This window comes from Rattus norvegicus, chromosome 9 (genome assembly GCF_036323735.1).
Source record: "Rattus norvegicus strain BN/NHsdMcwi chromosome 9, GRCr8, whole genome shotgun sequence".
NCBI classification, from domain to species: domain Eukaryota; kingdom Metazoa; phylum Chordata; class Mammalia; order Rodentia; family Muridae; genus Rattus; species Rattus norvegicus.
In genome coordinates, this window is record NC_086027.1 from 54,223,049 (window position 1) to 54,237,787 (window position 14,739).

General features: G+C 36.4%; 1 protein-coding gene across 14 annotated transcripts in view; it reads left to right on the forward strand.

Annotated features, from left to right (window-relative positions):
- The window catches only part of Gulp1 (GULP PTB domain containing engulfment adaptor 1), a 276,236-nt gene that overhangs the window by 108,226 nt on the left and 153,271 nt on the right, over positions 1-14,739 (forward strand). For 2 of the 14 annotated variants that reach the window (XM_039083454.2, XM_063267052.1), the window contains exon 2: positions 2,870-2,961. The exons of the other annotated variants lie outside the window; for them this stretch is intronic. The gene's annotated coding sequence lies outside the window, so the exon portion shown is untranslated. The remainder of the gene's footprint in view (positions 1-2,869; positions 2,962-14,739) is intronic. 14 annotated transcript variants of the gene reach the window in all.

Here is a 14,739-nt window from a genome sequence, read left to right on the forward strand (position 1 = left end):
CTAAACAGAGACTATGAAAGCCAGAAGAACCTGGTCAGAGGTCATGCAGACTCTAAGAGAACACAAATGTCAGCTGAGGCTAGTATACCCAGCAAAACTCTCAATCAATATAGATGAAGAAACTATAATATTCCAGGACAAAACCAAATTCAAGTGGTATTTGTCTACCAATCTAGCCCTACAGCGGATCTTAGGAGGAAAACTCCAATACAAGGAAGACAGGATATTAAGCATCTCACAACAAAGCCAGAAGGAGAGACCCACAAGCACAGAAAGCTACCTACAAAACCAAATATAAAAGGGGCCAACATTCATCTGTCTTTAATATCTCTCAATATTAACAGACTCAACTCACCTATAAAAAGACATAAGCTAACAGATTGGATATGCAAATAAGATCCAGCATTTTGCTGCACACAAGAAACTACCTCAGAGTAAAGGGATGGAAAAAGTTGTTCCAAGCAAATGGTCCCAAGAAACAAGCTGGAGTTGTCATTCTAATATCCAAAAAATAGACTTTCAACCTAAAGTTATCAAGCATAATGAGGAAGGATACTTCATATTCATCAAAGGGAAAATCCACTAAGAGAAAGTCTCAATTCTGAACATCTATGCCCCAAATGCAAGGACACCCACATTCATAAAAGGAACTTTACTAAAGTTGAACTCTCCACAGTAATAGTGGGAGACTTCAACACCCCACACTCACCAGTGGACAGGTCATTGAAACAAAAACTAAACAGAGACACAGTGAAGCTAATAGAGGTTATGAACAAAATGGATTTAACAGATATTTACAGAACATTTGTCCCTAAAACAAAAGAATACACCTCTTTTCAGCACTTCCAAATCGGTCATATAATTGGTCACAAAACAATCTTCAACTGATACAAGAAGATTGAAATAATCCCATGCATCCTATCAGACCACCATGACCTAAAGCTGGTTTGCAATAACAGAACAAACAGCAGAAAACCCACATACATGTGGAAACTGAACAGCTCTCTACTCAATGATAATTTGGTCCAGGATGAAATAAAAAAGACATTAAAGACTTCCTGGAATTTAATGAAAATGTTGACATATCATACCCAAACTTATGGGACACAGTAAAACTAGTGCTAAGTGGAAAATTCATAACACTAAGTGCACTGGTAAAGAAACTGGAGAGATCTTGCCCTAGCAACTTAATAGCACACCTGAGAGCTCTAGAACAAAAAGAAACAAACTCACCCAAAAGGAGTAGAAGGAAGGAAACAGTCAAACGCAGGGTGAAAATCAACCAAGTGAAACAAAGAGAACAATACAAAGAAACAGCAAAACCAAAAGCTGGTTCTTTGAGAGAATCAACAAGATAGATAACTAACTAAAGGGCCCAGAGGCAGTATCCAGATTAACAAAATCAGAAATGAAAAAGGAGGCATGACAACAGAAATGGAGGAAATTAAAAAAAATCATCAGATCCTACTACAAAAACCTTTTCTCAACATAACTGGAAAATCTAGATGAAATAGTTAGTTTTCTAGACAGATACCACATACCAAAGTTAAATCAAGAGCAGGTAAACTTTCTGGACAGGTCCACATCACATACAGAAACAGAAGAAGTCATTAAAAACCTTCCAACCAAAAAGAAAAAGAAAAAAGTAAAGAAACCCAGGACTAGATGGATTTAGTTCAGAATGCTTTAGCCTAATTATCTGCAAAGAATGGGTTGTTGGAATGTTACTATAAAATATAAATGTAAAATACCAGCAGTAGCAAAGATCTGCAGTGTCCAGTGAGCTTGGGCTTAAAAACCATCAGAGATCCAGACTTTATGCAACAGTGAGAAATATACAATAGCAGATTTCTTCAAGTTTTATGTTCTTTAGACATATTCTTATTCTTAGGAACCTATATGAATTTTCTATAGCAGCTATTTCTCAACCTGTGGGTCAAAACCATTTGGGGTCAAATGACCCTTAAACAGAGGTAACCTAAGACCATTAGAAACACAGGTGTTTCATTATGATTCATAATGATAGAAATTACAGTTACAAAGTAGCAATGAAAACAATTTTTATGGTTGGGATTACCATGAGGTGTTTTATTAAAGGGTCACAGTATTAGGAAGCTTGAGAAACACTACTGTACAGGAAGTGGACCACTATTCTCATCATTCTACCTAGTAGCCAAGTAAGTAAGGCACTTTCATCCTCAGAAAGGGCAGAGTTGCATCCAGTCTTGTTCACTTAGTTACACTGCATATAGGGATCTCGTTCACCATGTTGGCCAACTTTTCTCCCCACTGCTTTTTCTCAGCATGTTTCGTTGCAGGACAGTGAAGGTGGGAGTTGTTTTTATGCCCTAACTGCAAAGTGAATCACTACTCCTTGGTTTGTGATATTCACTACTTGAATAAAAGAGGCAATACATATTTGAGCTGCCTTAAAGATAAGTGAAGGTTTTCTGGTAACTACCTAGATGTTCTGGGCACTACATTCTTTTTTCTGTAAACAATTCTCTTTTCATAAATGCATGTTTGTACCATAACCTCAAAAAGTTTGTTTGCTCAAGGGTGTTTGCAAGGTAATAAAAATGATTCTGAAATTTCTTTGAAAGCAGATCCACCAGTGAGAGCAATGTGGGTCTGGGATAGAGCACGTGAGAGTAGGTTAAGACTGTGTGATGATCATTGGGTTTTTACAAATGTGTAAAATGTGTGAAAACTACATTACACAGGAACGTAAATGTCAGTTCAGCCTCTCATGTAAAACTGTTATATTCTGAAGTTCTGGACTGGACTACTTCTTTTGAATAAGGGAGAACATTTTATCTAAAGATGATCTTAAAGCAGCCCCTACCCCCACATTTTCTCTTTCCTTCAGCCTGGATCTGGCTTCATGTGGAGCGTGAAAGGTACTGTGTAACAGCATGACTCAGACTCTTCCCTGTTCTCCAAGGACAAGAAAGCAGACAGGTGAATCTCAGTAGAAATTCTGATTACTTAGCATGTCTTAATCCTCTCTGACCTGAATACTTCTTTTTATTTTATAAATGAAAAGTAGGACATTTATTTTAATATTTAAAATGAATTATCAGTACTAAAGCTAAAACTATGATATGACTACTTATATTTAAGCCATTGTACACATTTGCCAACAAAAGCGCCCATATTTGACTTGACAAGAGATGATTTAACGATGTTTTTAAACGACCTATATTATTCAATATTTCAATTGTGAGAATTTAATTACTCGTTTCCTATTTTAGATGTTTTTCTCCCATTCTTTAATTGATAGTATAAATAGCTTACAGAGGCAATTTGCATTCTGTTACTTTAGTCATTATTTTTGAAGTAATAAAATATGTCCATGTCCATTAGATTAAATGTTATTTATATAGTCATGCTAAAAAGATTTTGCATTCCTGATCTCAGCTGCTCTAATCTAGAAGACTAAATATGTGTCCATTCTCTTCATAAACTTGTTTCTGCTCCAAGATAAAAGAAGTTGTCATAAATCATGCACTGAAAAGCTGCTAAGATACCCCCCAACACACACACACACACACACACACACACACACACACACTAACATCTAAGTTGTCTAAGCATGTAGGCTAGGAGGCTAGGTTAAAAGTTGCTCTGTGGTTCTCCTTTTCATCCCTAGGAATATACAAGGCATGGCTATACTACTGAAAACTTTATATCCCTACAAAGATTTATTTCAATGTCATAGTATATCAACCTGGAAACTTCGGTCTTCAGTTTACCATCTATATCATTTATATCAGAGCTACAATTATCGTAGCTGTGTTGTTACATGACCATTTTGTATTTGTAAGAAATAAGGTAGATTTAAAACCTACGCACACAAAAGTTTATTGACAACTTGAATGTGCACCTGTAAATATCCATGCTCCTTTTAATTCAACATTTGTTCTATAGGACTTTTGGTGGAGAAGACAGAGGAACTCCTTATACTGGGGGATTTTTATTTAATCTTTTTTGAGGTAAACATGGTTGTAACTCTTTATTTTGTTAGAGGAGTTGGGCCCTTGCATTGTGATCATCTTAATTGAGGAAAGGCAGGAGGCAAGAAAGAATGTATAGAGAACTGCTTTGTTTATGGGTCTTGTGCCCCCACAGAAGGATTTGGCATGCCATCTTGAGGTTTTCTGGGAGAAGTCAGGAACACTGACTGGCTCAATCCAAGCAAAGAACTCACATAAAGTTTCTCAAGGAATATATTATAACCATATACATAATTATTATGTATATTCATATTATAAGTAATGTATAGTTCCTAACTCAAATGTGTCACTGCTCAATACATCTTTAAATTTTTACAAAAATTTGACCATATTTCTGATAGTTTGTATATGTTGGCCCAGGTAGTGGCATTATTTTTAGTTGTGGCCTTGTTGGAGTAGGTGTATCACTGTGGGTGTGGGCTTTAAGACTCTACTCCTAGCTGCCTGGAAGTGAGTAATGTGAAGTTTTCAAATGAAGATGTTGAACCGTCAGCTCTGCCTGTACCTTGCCTGCCTGGATGCTGCCATGTTCCTGCCTTAATTAAAATGGGCAGAACCTCTGAACCCATAAGCCAGCCCCAATTAAATGTTGTCCTTATAGGAGTTGCCTTTGTCATGGTGTCTCTTTACAGCTGTAAGACAATATATATATATATATATATATATATATTAACTTGAGTATTTCTTATTTACATTTCGAGTGTTATTCCCTTTCCCGGTTTCCGGGCAAACATCCCCCTAATCCCTCCCCCTCCACTTCTTTATGGGTGTTCCCCTCCCCATCCTCCCCCCATTGCCGCCCTCCCCCCAACAATCTAGTTCACTGGGGGTTCAGTCTTAGCAGGACCCAGGGCTTCCCCTTCCACTGGTGCTCTTACTAGGATATTCATTGCTACCTATGAGGTCAGAGTCCAGGGTCAGTCCATGTATTGTGTAAGACAATATTTTGATCCTCCAATAATTCATTTCTGTGTGGGATAGTACAATCTCAGAGTAAACCCAAGCAGTTGTATTAATTACATCCTCTGTTGCTGTGATGAAGCACAACTTACACAGAGAGAGAGCATTTGTTTGAGTTTCACTACTTCCTGATCACACCCCGTCTTTGAAGAAGTAAGGTAGGAACCAGGAGGTGGGATCTGAAGCAGAGAACTGGGAGGTACACAGCTTACTGGCTTGCTCACTTCCTCACCACTCAGCTACTTTGCTTATACAGCTCAGACTTAGCCACTTAGGGATGGTGCTGTCCATGGTAGGCTGGACGCTCCTATGCTAAGTAGCAACTAAAGGACTGTCCTCAAAGGCACACTCATAGGCGAATCTGGGGGAAGCAGTTCCTCACTCATCTTTCCAGGTATCTAATTCATGTCAAGTTGACAAAATCCAACCAGCACAGTGGTAGCTATTTATCAAGTCTTTTTAAGCCCATTAACATGATCTTTCATTGAACGATAATTAAAAACTAAGTGATTACTTTAACTTTTAAAGTTGGAGCAGATGAGGTTGAGGAGGCTAAATGTTTAGGTTAGCTCATCTTCTTTGTTTTGAATCTGGGGTTTAATCCATGTTGGTTCTTTTTCAAATCCCCCAGTGCTGGGAGACAAGACCACTGTTAGCAGACTGTTCCACAGACATGGGCTCTACTAATAACCTGGCATATAGAGTGACACCTTTAGGGGTATTTGCATAGAGACTATATGTACAGTGAATCTTCCAGAAAGATATCTGAAAGAAAAAGACAAAAAGGCTATAATTTTTTTATAAAATTAAGTTTGAAAACAAAAAAGTAAATATTAATACAACAGCCTGAAGCCTATGAGTCACCTTCCACACAACCCTGCTTTAATGTGTGGGAGGGACACTGAGTTTTCTGCTGGCTCTGCTTTTCAAAGAAGCATATTTACTGCATATGCCAGACATCATTTCCTTGAGGCTATAAGACCAAGACCAAGAGAGTTTTGTAAGATTAACAAGACAAAAGATCTAAAATGGCTTCTGTTTACTGAGCAAACAGACATTTTAAATCAGACTTTACAATGATGTGTTGACAGTTCAAGAGTATTAGTTTTCAAAAACATTAAAAAAGCATACTTTGAAAAAATCTGAGTGAAAAATATCAAATGTCAGCTAATAGGAATGTTCTTTCAATTTTAAAATGCCAGTATAATTTTTCTTCCAACAATAATTACAGAGGATAGATTCTTTTTTGCTGAAAGCAAAATAATGGACTCAGGATTAAAAGAAAGGTTGGTGATATTTTAAATTCATACCTAAAGGTCACAATTAATTTTCTACCACTTAGAATCTTTGAAGAAAACAGTTTTACTACATAAACATGATACATTATCCCTAAAGAAGTGTGACAGATTTTCACTGTTATTATTTTTAACATCTTATTTTTAATTATGACAGGCAAATATTGTTAGTCTACTTGAGTTCTGGAGCCATAAGTAAGGCCGTTAGCTTTCATAGAACATATTTAGTAGTTTATAAAATGAGGTGCGAAAGAATGAACCATAAGAGTGTGTGTGTGTGTGTATGTTTGCCTGTGGACTCAGACATTTGTGCCTATGGAGGAAACAGCTTCCTGTGTTTATTTTACCCCAGGAACACTCTTTATCATATTCTGAAGATGGATCTTTCATTAGTTTGAAATGCACAAGGCAGGATGGTCAGAAAAGTCAGTTTGTCTCTGACTATTTAGTACCTAGAATACAAATGTAACTAGCTTGTATGTAAATTCTGAGTAAAACCTGGGTTTTCCTTGCAAGGCAAATCATACTCTATACACTATAAAAACATCTTCTAATACCTTCTTTAAAAGGTGAACATATATAGGTTACCATTAGTCTTGTTTGTTTCAGTTTTATCTTATTAATAAATGCTTTTTGGAAACTTAGAACAATCAGAAAATGATTCTGAATCTTTTACTACTTTAATTTCTCTAAATGAATTTCTTAACCTCTATGTCCTTGCTTGTATAATTGAGCAATTAGAAGACCTACTTAGATAGCACTGTTGTGAGAATTATTGGAGATATTTACAAAGTTTTTATAATGATGGTTGACTTTTAACAAAATGTCTTAAGAATTAATTGTTTGTATATTATGAAATGGCTAATCTGCTTTCGTAATTCACAACTTTTTTTTTATAAACTCTGGGTTTTATTTGAAGAATTAGGTTGTCTTTCTTTTTCCTGCTTTCTCATATTTCTTTCTGACAAGCAGCCTGTCCCCCACTCTTATAATACAAGAGAGTTATTTATGAAACTATTTAGGCATGGGGAAGTAGTTTTAGAAAACTAGAGATCTGGATTATTCACTGTTAAAAACGTTTGAATAATAACATTTGGATTATTCATAGTTTATTCATGTTTTCACTCCCCATTGGGTTTATCAAATAGTCTTTCTGGGAATATATACCATGGAAATAAGAATGAGCAAGAAGTTGGGGATTTAGTTCAGTGGTAGAGCGCTTGCCTAGCAAGCACAAGGTCCTGGATTTGGTCCCCAGTTCCAAAAAAAAAAAAAAAGAAAGAAAGAAAGAAAGAAAAAGAAAAAAAATAAAAGAATGAGCAAGAATCCCAAGAGACAGTTGCAGGGCTTGTGGTGGAGGGGGGCCATTTTCTTGCTTGTACTTTAGTTATCCAAGTACCTTGAAATTGGAGGTGACTTTAATTCTTTATCAGCCCCTCTTGTATTAGACTGAATGATTTACCTGGTGTTTTGCCTCTTGATGCTTGAATGCCTCTGAATGTCTTATCTAAGCCAACATCTATCACAGTATAGACATTGAATGAGAATGCAGATGTCTTCTCAATTAACCTCAAACACAATGTTGACTCTCTCACATAAAAAAAAAAAAGAGGCGTGACCAAAACACTAGACCCAATAGGTAAAGGTAATCCAATGTTAACATAGAATATTCCAGCAAAACATCATTTTATCAGTTTGTATTATTAGAAGTTATGGGCCTTGAATTCCTGATCTTTCTAAGACTTTTACAATGAAGCAGGGTTGAATTTTGTCAAATGTTTCTCAGTGTTTAATGAGATAGTCATGTGGATTTTTTTCATTAACCACTACCCAAATACTTCTATGAATCCACAATTACACTCATACCTAAACCACACAAAGACCCAACAAAGAAAGAAAACTTCAGACCAATTTACTTTGTGAACATTGACCCAAAAACACTCAATAAAATTCTTGCAAAGTAAATCCAAGAACACATCAAAATGATCATCCATCACGATCAAGTAGGCTTTATCCCAGGAATGAAGGGATGGTTCAATATACAAAAATCCATCAATGTAATCCACTATATAAACAAACTCAAAGAAGAAAAAAAAACACATGGTCATCTCATTAGATGCTGAGAAAGGATTTGACAAAATTTAACATCCCTTCATGGTAAAAGTCTTAGAAAGATCAGGAATTCAAGGCTCATGCCTAAACATAGTAAAAGCAATAAACAGCAAGCCAGTAACCAACATCAAACTAAATGGAAAGAAACTTGAAGCAACCCCACTAAAACCGGGGACTAGACAAGGCTGCCCACTCTCTTCCTACCTATTCAATATAGTGCTTGAAGTCCTAGCCAGAGCAATTAGACAGTAAAAAGAGGTCAAAGAGATACAAATTACAAAGGAAGAGGTCAATATCACTATTTGCATATGATATGATAGTATACTTAAGTGACCCCAAAAGTTCCACCAGAGAACTACTAAGCCTGATAAACAACTTCAGCAAAGTGGCTGGGTATAAAATTAACTAAAACAAATCAGTAGCTTTCCTCTACTCAAAGAATAAACAGGCTGAGAAAGAAATTGGGGAAATGAAACCCTTAACAATAGTCACAAATAATATAAAATACCTCAGTGTGACTCTAACCAACAAGTGACAGATATGAATGACAAGACCTTCAAGTCTCTGAAGAAAAATGAAGGATATCTCAGAAGATGGAAGGATCTCCCATGCTCATGGATTGGCAAGATTAATATTGTAAAAATGGCTATCTTGCCAAAAGCAATCTACAGATTCAATGCAATCCCCATCAAAATTCCAATTCAATTCTTCATAGAGATAGAAAGAACAATTTGCAAATTCCTTTGGAATAACAAATGACCCAGCATAGCGAAAAATATCCTCACTGATGAAAGAATGTCTGTGGGAATCACCATCCCTGACCTCAAGCTGTATTATCCAGCAACAGTGATAAAAAACTGCATGGTATTGGTACAGAGACAGGCAGGGAGATCAATGGAATAGAAATGAAGACCCAGAAATGAACCCACACACCTATGGTCACTTGATTTTTGACAGAGGAGCTAAAACCATCCAATGGAAAAAAGATAGCATTTTCAACAAATGGTGCTGGTTCAACTGGAGGTCAGCATGTAGAAGAATGCAAATCGATCCATTCTTATTGCCCTGTACAAAGCTCAAGTCCAAGTGGATCGAGGACCTCCACATCACACCAGATACCTTCAAACTAATAGAAGAAAAAGTGGGGCAGTGCCTCGAACACATGGGCACTTGGGAAAATTTCCTGAAGAGAATACCAATGGCTTATGCTCTAAGATCCAGAATCAAGAAATGTGACCTCATAAAATTGCAAAGCTTCTGTAAGTCAAAGGACACTGTCATGAGGACAAAACAGCAACCAACAGATTGGGAAAAGGTCTTTACCCATACAATAGAGGGCTCATATCCAATATATACAAACAACTCAAGAAGTTAGACTCCAGAGAATCAAATAACCATATTTGGAAAGGGAATAACCTTTGAAATGTAAATAAAGAAAATATCCAATAAAAGTATAAAAACAGAAACTTTTTAAAAAAAGTTAAAAGTTTATACATAGTTCTATGAAAAAATCCTTTTTTCTGCCAGGCAGGGTGGCATATACATTGTGAAGCTGTATAGAAGGAGGAATTTACAGTCAGCTGGGGTATACAGCAAGCTGCTATAAAAACAAAAGGAAAATAGTACAATACAGACCCTTTGCTAATTGATGATTTAATAAAATAGCTTAAACTAAATCAAATTTCTAACCAGAAGTTAGATTTCTAGTTAGAATTAAAGGTGGAATTAAAAGCATGCATCTTGGAAAGAGACTCACAGTTGCTCTGGAAGAGAAGTCATCAGTTGGAATGTGTGTGTCTGTTTTGTTTCTGATTATTGTTTCTTTTCATTCAAAAAATCCATTTACTTATAGAAAAGGACCTTAGAGTCAAATGACATTCTGCCTTCCTTTCTAGTGAACAGGCCAGGATCTGAGACTCATTCTCTCTGCTCTGTTTGTTGGTCTTCACTGTCTCCACCCAGGTCCTGGTGTGTCCCCAAGGTGCTGCCCCAGAAGCTGACCTTCCTGCCTTGCGAACTTTACACATTGAACTGATTTTTCGGTGGTACAAATGTCAGGTAGATTGGACCAGAAGCTCTAAAACTTTTTTTGCAGCACAGTGATTATAGTATTTTTTAATTCAACTCTTTTTAAATTTATTTTTATTGACTATTTTATGTATTTACATTTCAAATTTTATCTCCTTTTCCTCCTCTATCATCTCCTCTCCTTCTGCGTCTATGAACATGCTCCCACTCCCACCTCAATACCCTGGCATTCCCTACACTAGGGGAAATGAGCTTTCACAGGACCAAAGGCTTCTCCTCCTATTGTTGCCAGACAATGCCATCCTCTTCTTCATATGTGGCAAAAGTCATGGATACCCCTCCCTCAATGTGTACTCTTTGGTTGCTGGTTTGGTCTCTGGGAGCTCTGGGGAATCTGTTTGGTTGGTATTGTTATTCTTCCTATGGGGTTGCAAACCCCTTTAGCTCCTTCAGTCCTTTCTCTAACTCCTCCATCGGGGTCCCCGAGTTCAGTCTGATGGTTAGCTGCAAGCATCTTAATCTGTATTAGTAAAGCTCTGGCAGACTCTATAGGAGACACCCATATCTGGCTTCTATTAGCAAGCATGTCTTGGCATCAGCAATAGTGACTGGGTTTGGTGGCTGCATATGGAATGGATTCCCAGGTGGGGCAGTCTCTGGATGACCTTTCCTTCAGTCCCTGCTCCACTCTTTGTCCTTGTATTTCCTCCCATAAGTATTTTGTTCCCCCTTCTAAGAAAGACTGAAGCATTCACATTTTGATTTTCCTTCTTGAGCTTCATATGGTTTGCAAATTGTTTCTTGGGTATTCCGAGCTTTTGGACTAATATTCACTTATCAGTGAGTGTATACCATGTGTGTTCTTTTGTGACTTGGTTACCTCACTCAGGATGATATTTTCTAGTTCCATTCCTTTGCCTAAGAATTTCATGAAGTCATTGTTTTTAATAGCTAAGTAGTACTCCATTGCGTAAATATACCACATTTTCTGTATCCATTCCTCTGTCGAAGGGCATCTGGGTTCGTTTCAGCTTCTGGCTACTATAAATAAGGTTGCTATGAACAGAGTGGAGCATGTGTCCTTGTTATATGTTGAAACATTGTTTGGGTGTATGCCCAGGAGTGGTATAGCTGGGTCCTCAGGTAGTACTATGTCAATTTTCTGAGGAATTGCTACACTGATTTCCAGAATGATTGTACCAGCTTGCAATTCCACTAATAATGGAGTGTTACTATTTCCCCACATCCTCACCAGCATCTGCTATCACCTGAGTTTTTGATCTTAGCCATTCTAACTGGTCTGAGATGGCAGACCAGGGTTGTTTTGATTTGCCTTGCCCTGATGACTAAGGATGTTGAACATTTCTTTAGGTGCTTCTTGGCCATTCAGTATTCCTCATTTGAGAATTAATTGTTTAGCTCTGGACCCCATTTTTAATAGGATTACTTGGAGTTCAAAACTTAATTCTATCCCTCAAGAGCTGTGTATCTACATTAATTTATACCACCATTCAAGGCTTACATTCCCCTCTACAATGAATTTCACACTATCTATTTTCTAAGGATTCGTGAAGATTCAGAAAATAAAAGAACTCTAGAAAACACTTGGTACATAGTAGGTTCTCCGTGTTGGTGAATTCCCCTCTACGTACTCTCCCCACAGTGATTATAGTTAACAATACATTAATTTCTTGATAAATTCCAAGTGTGGTTGTGAAGTCTCATTAAAAGAAAAAAAGAAACAAACAAAAACAAAGACTTGTTAAACTGTAGGGTAGGTTTTAAAAACATATTATGAATGAAAATTGCATACATTTTATTCTTTCCATTTAAAGACTGAAAGGATAACAGAGTCTTCATTACTAGCAGAACAGCATCTATTTTATTGGCCATTCATGGACAAAGTGTTTTTATTGTAAAAGCTAACTGCCCTGTTAGCCAGGAAACAGTGACTTTTGACTTCGAGACCCACTTTCCTTCAGTGTCATGGCAGGTAACAGTGACTACTGTATACACTGGAATTTGTGTATAACCCAGACATATTCCACAACTAGCACATTACTGTTCTGTTCTACTAAAAAAACCAGCACTGCGTATGTCACAAGCATTTAATTTTGTAATTAAAATTCTATTTTTGTGTGTTCCAAGACATAAAAGCTTCTCCATATTATCTTCTAAGGTATAAATAAATTTTATTAAGAATATCCCAATCTGTGTTATGCAGCCATAATTTGATTTTACAAAGTCCTTTTAGGAGTCTAGGATAATAATGAATGACAGGACTTTTAGAATATGAAAGAATTTCTGAACAGATCTTCAAATTTTGTTACCTAATTTTTGTGTTGGCATTTTTATAATCCTTGAAATTTTTAATAAAAATAATTTGCTGATGTATGAGACCCACTGAATATGTTGATACAACTTCAATTCTTTGTTATTTCTAGTTTAATTATCCTAGAAGTGATGTTTTTTGCTTAGGTTGATTTCTTCCTCATCCTGACAATCCTTCCTTATAATCACCAAGTCTGTGTTCAAAATTTACCCACACACACACACACACACACTCTCATACCACACTGGGGCAGGACACAGATTTTACTGGAATGATCTGACTCCAAGATAGTTGCTTTACTTGCATGTGACCTTCTCCAGCAATTACTAAATTTAATAAAAATAATTTTGTAATAAAGATTAGCTGTTTAAAGCGTGTGATCGAGACATAGTCCTATTTTCCATCTCATTCTCTCCTTCTACTACTCTCCATTCCTATATTACAGTCATTTAGAACAAAATATTTCTTTCTTAGCAATAGCAATTTTACTTCTACTACATTACTCTTCAAATTTGCTTCTCCACAAGACTCAAAAAGTTAGGAGGTTTTAAAATAAAAGATTATCTCCCCTAGAAAGCACATTGTAAGAAGCAAACTATATCATATGCTAGCACCTCAGAAAAACTCTGAACCTGTCTTTAGAAGATTTAAGTTTAGCTAGGTCTCTTTCTTGATGTGGGAACTTGGGGCAGTGATAATCCTCATACATGTGTGTTCACAAAATGAAGGTATTATAACATGCTTAAGAGGAGAGCTGTGTTAAATAAGAATATTCTTGCAAATCACAGGTCCATGACATGGAACAGGTGCACATCTCAGGCATGCTAAATCCTTGCTTTCACCACTGTTCATCTCTTCTCTACCTCCAGCTCTGCAGAAAACCAGAATATTAACTTTGCCAAAAATGGGTTAGTCTTATGGTAACTATCATTTATTTCATTTAGCGTTTCAAGTCATAAGGCTAAGCTCACGTATAGGAAATGTCTTTCAATAAATTTTGCTGTGTCCATTTTTTGTTTCTTTTATAAATTTGTTTGTATTTCCCATACACATTTTGGATGTCTATGACTCATAGTTTGTGACAACCTCTTCAATGTATCTAAATATATTGCTCGCTAAAGAAATTGTATTGTAGATAAAGTTCTAGTCATAACCGCATGAAACTTAGTACACAACAATATCAGGATAGAAATACATGAGCCTTGTAAAGTACCATTGCTTTCTTGGTTAGTCATGCAACACAAGAGTGTGTCACACAATGATAAAGCTAGGAAATTAAAGGTAGTATTTCTGCTACAAAATTTCCCAATGAGACTATGTTCTACTAATGCAAACAATTCCCATTGCTGCTCTTAGGATTCAGAGACTTGGAGTGATGCTGGAAAAAAATGCATCGGAAGCATCCTATGAGATTAGAGACAAAATGTATTATTGTTATATTGTTAGAAAATTCAGTGAAAATTTAATTTTTCTTGAATTTTAAAAAGAGGCAGTGTTTAGTAGTAGCTCATGTGGCAATTATAGACTTTATTCATTTTTACACTCTTTCAAATATTAAAAAAATTGTTTGTTGTCTTTTTCTTTATCTCTTTCCATGTGTTTTTCTGATGCTCTGCACCTATCTTTTAGCCAATTATAAGTCTTGCCAATGCTACATACCCACGGATTGCTTATTAATGTATATGATGTGATGATTATACATACTAATAATGTACAACATATGATGGTGCAGCCCAACATATATCTTTTTCTGTTACCATGAATGATACTTAGAAAGGTATTTTGTAATCATGTGCTACATTCCTTTCCTATAGCAGGTGTCTTAGCATTTGTTTTAGCACTAGCAACTCATGCTGCCTTCTAAAGAGAATCTAGGAACGTTCTCTCAGACTTAATTTGTTTGTCTAATTGTAATATAATGACCCTAATATGCAAATTTAGAGCAGAAGAGGGTGTGCGGGCATAGCTACATGCTGTCTTCCACCCTGACCTAGGA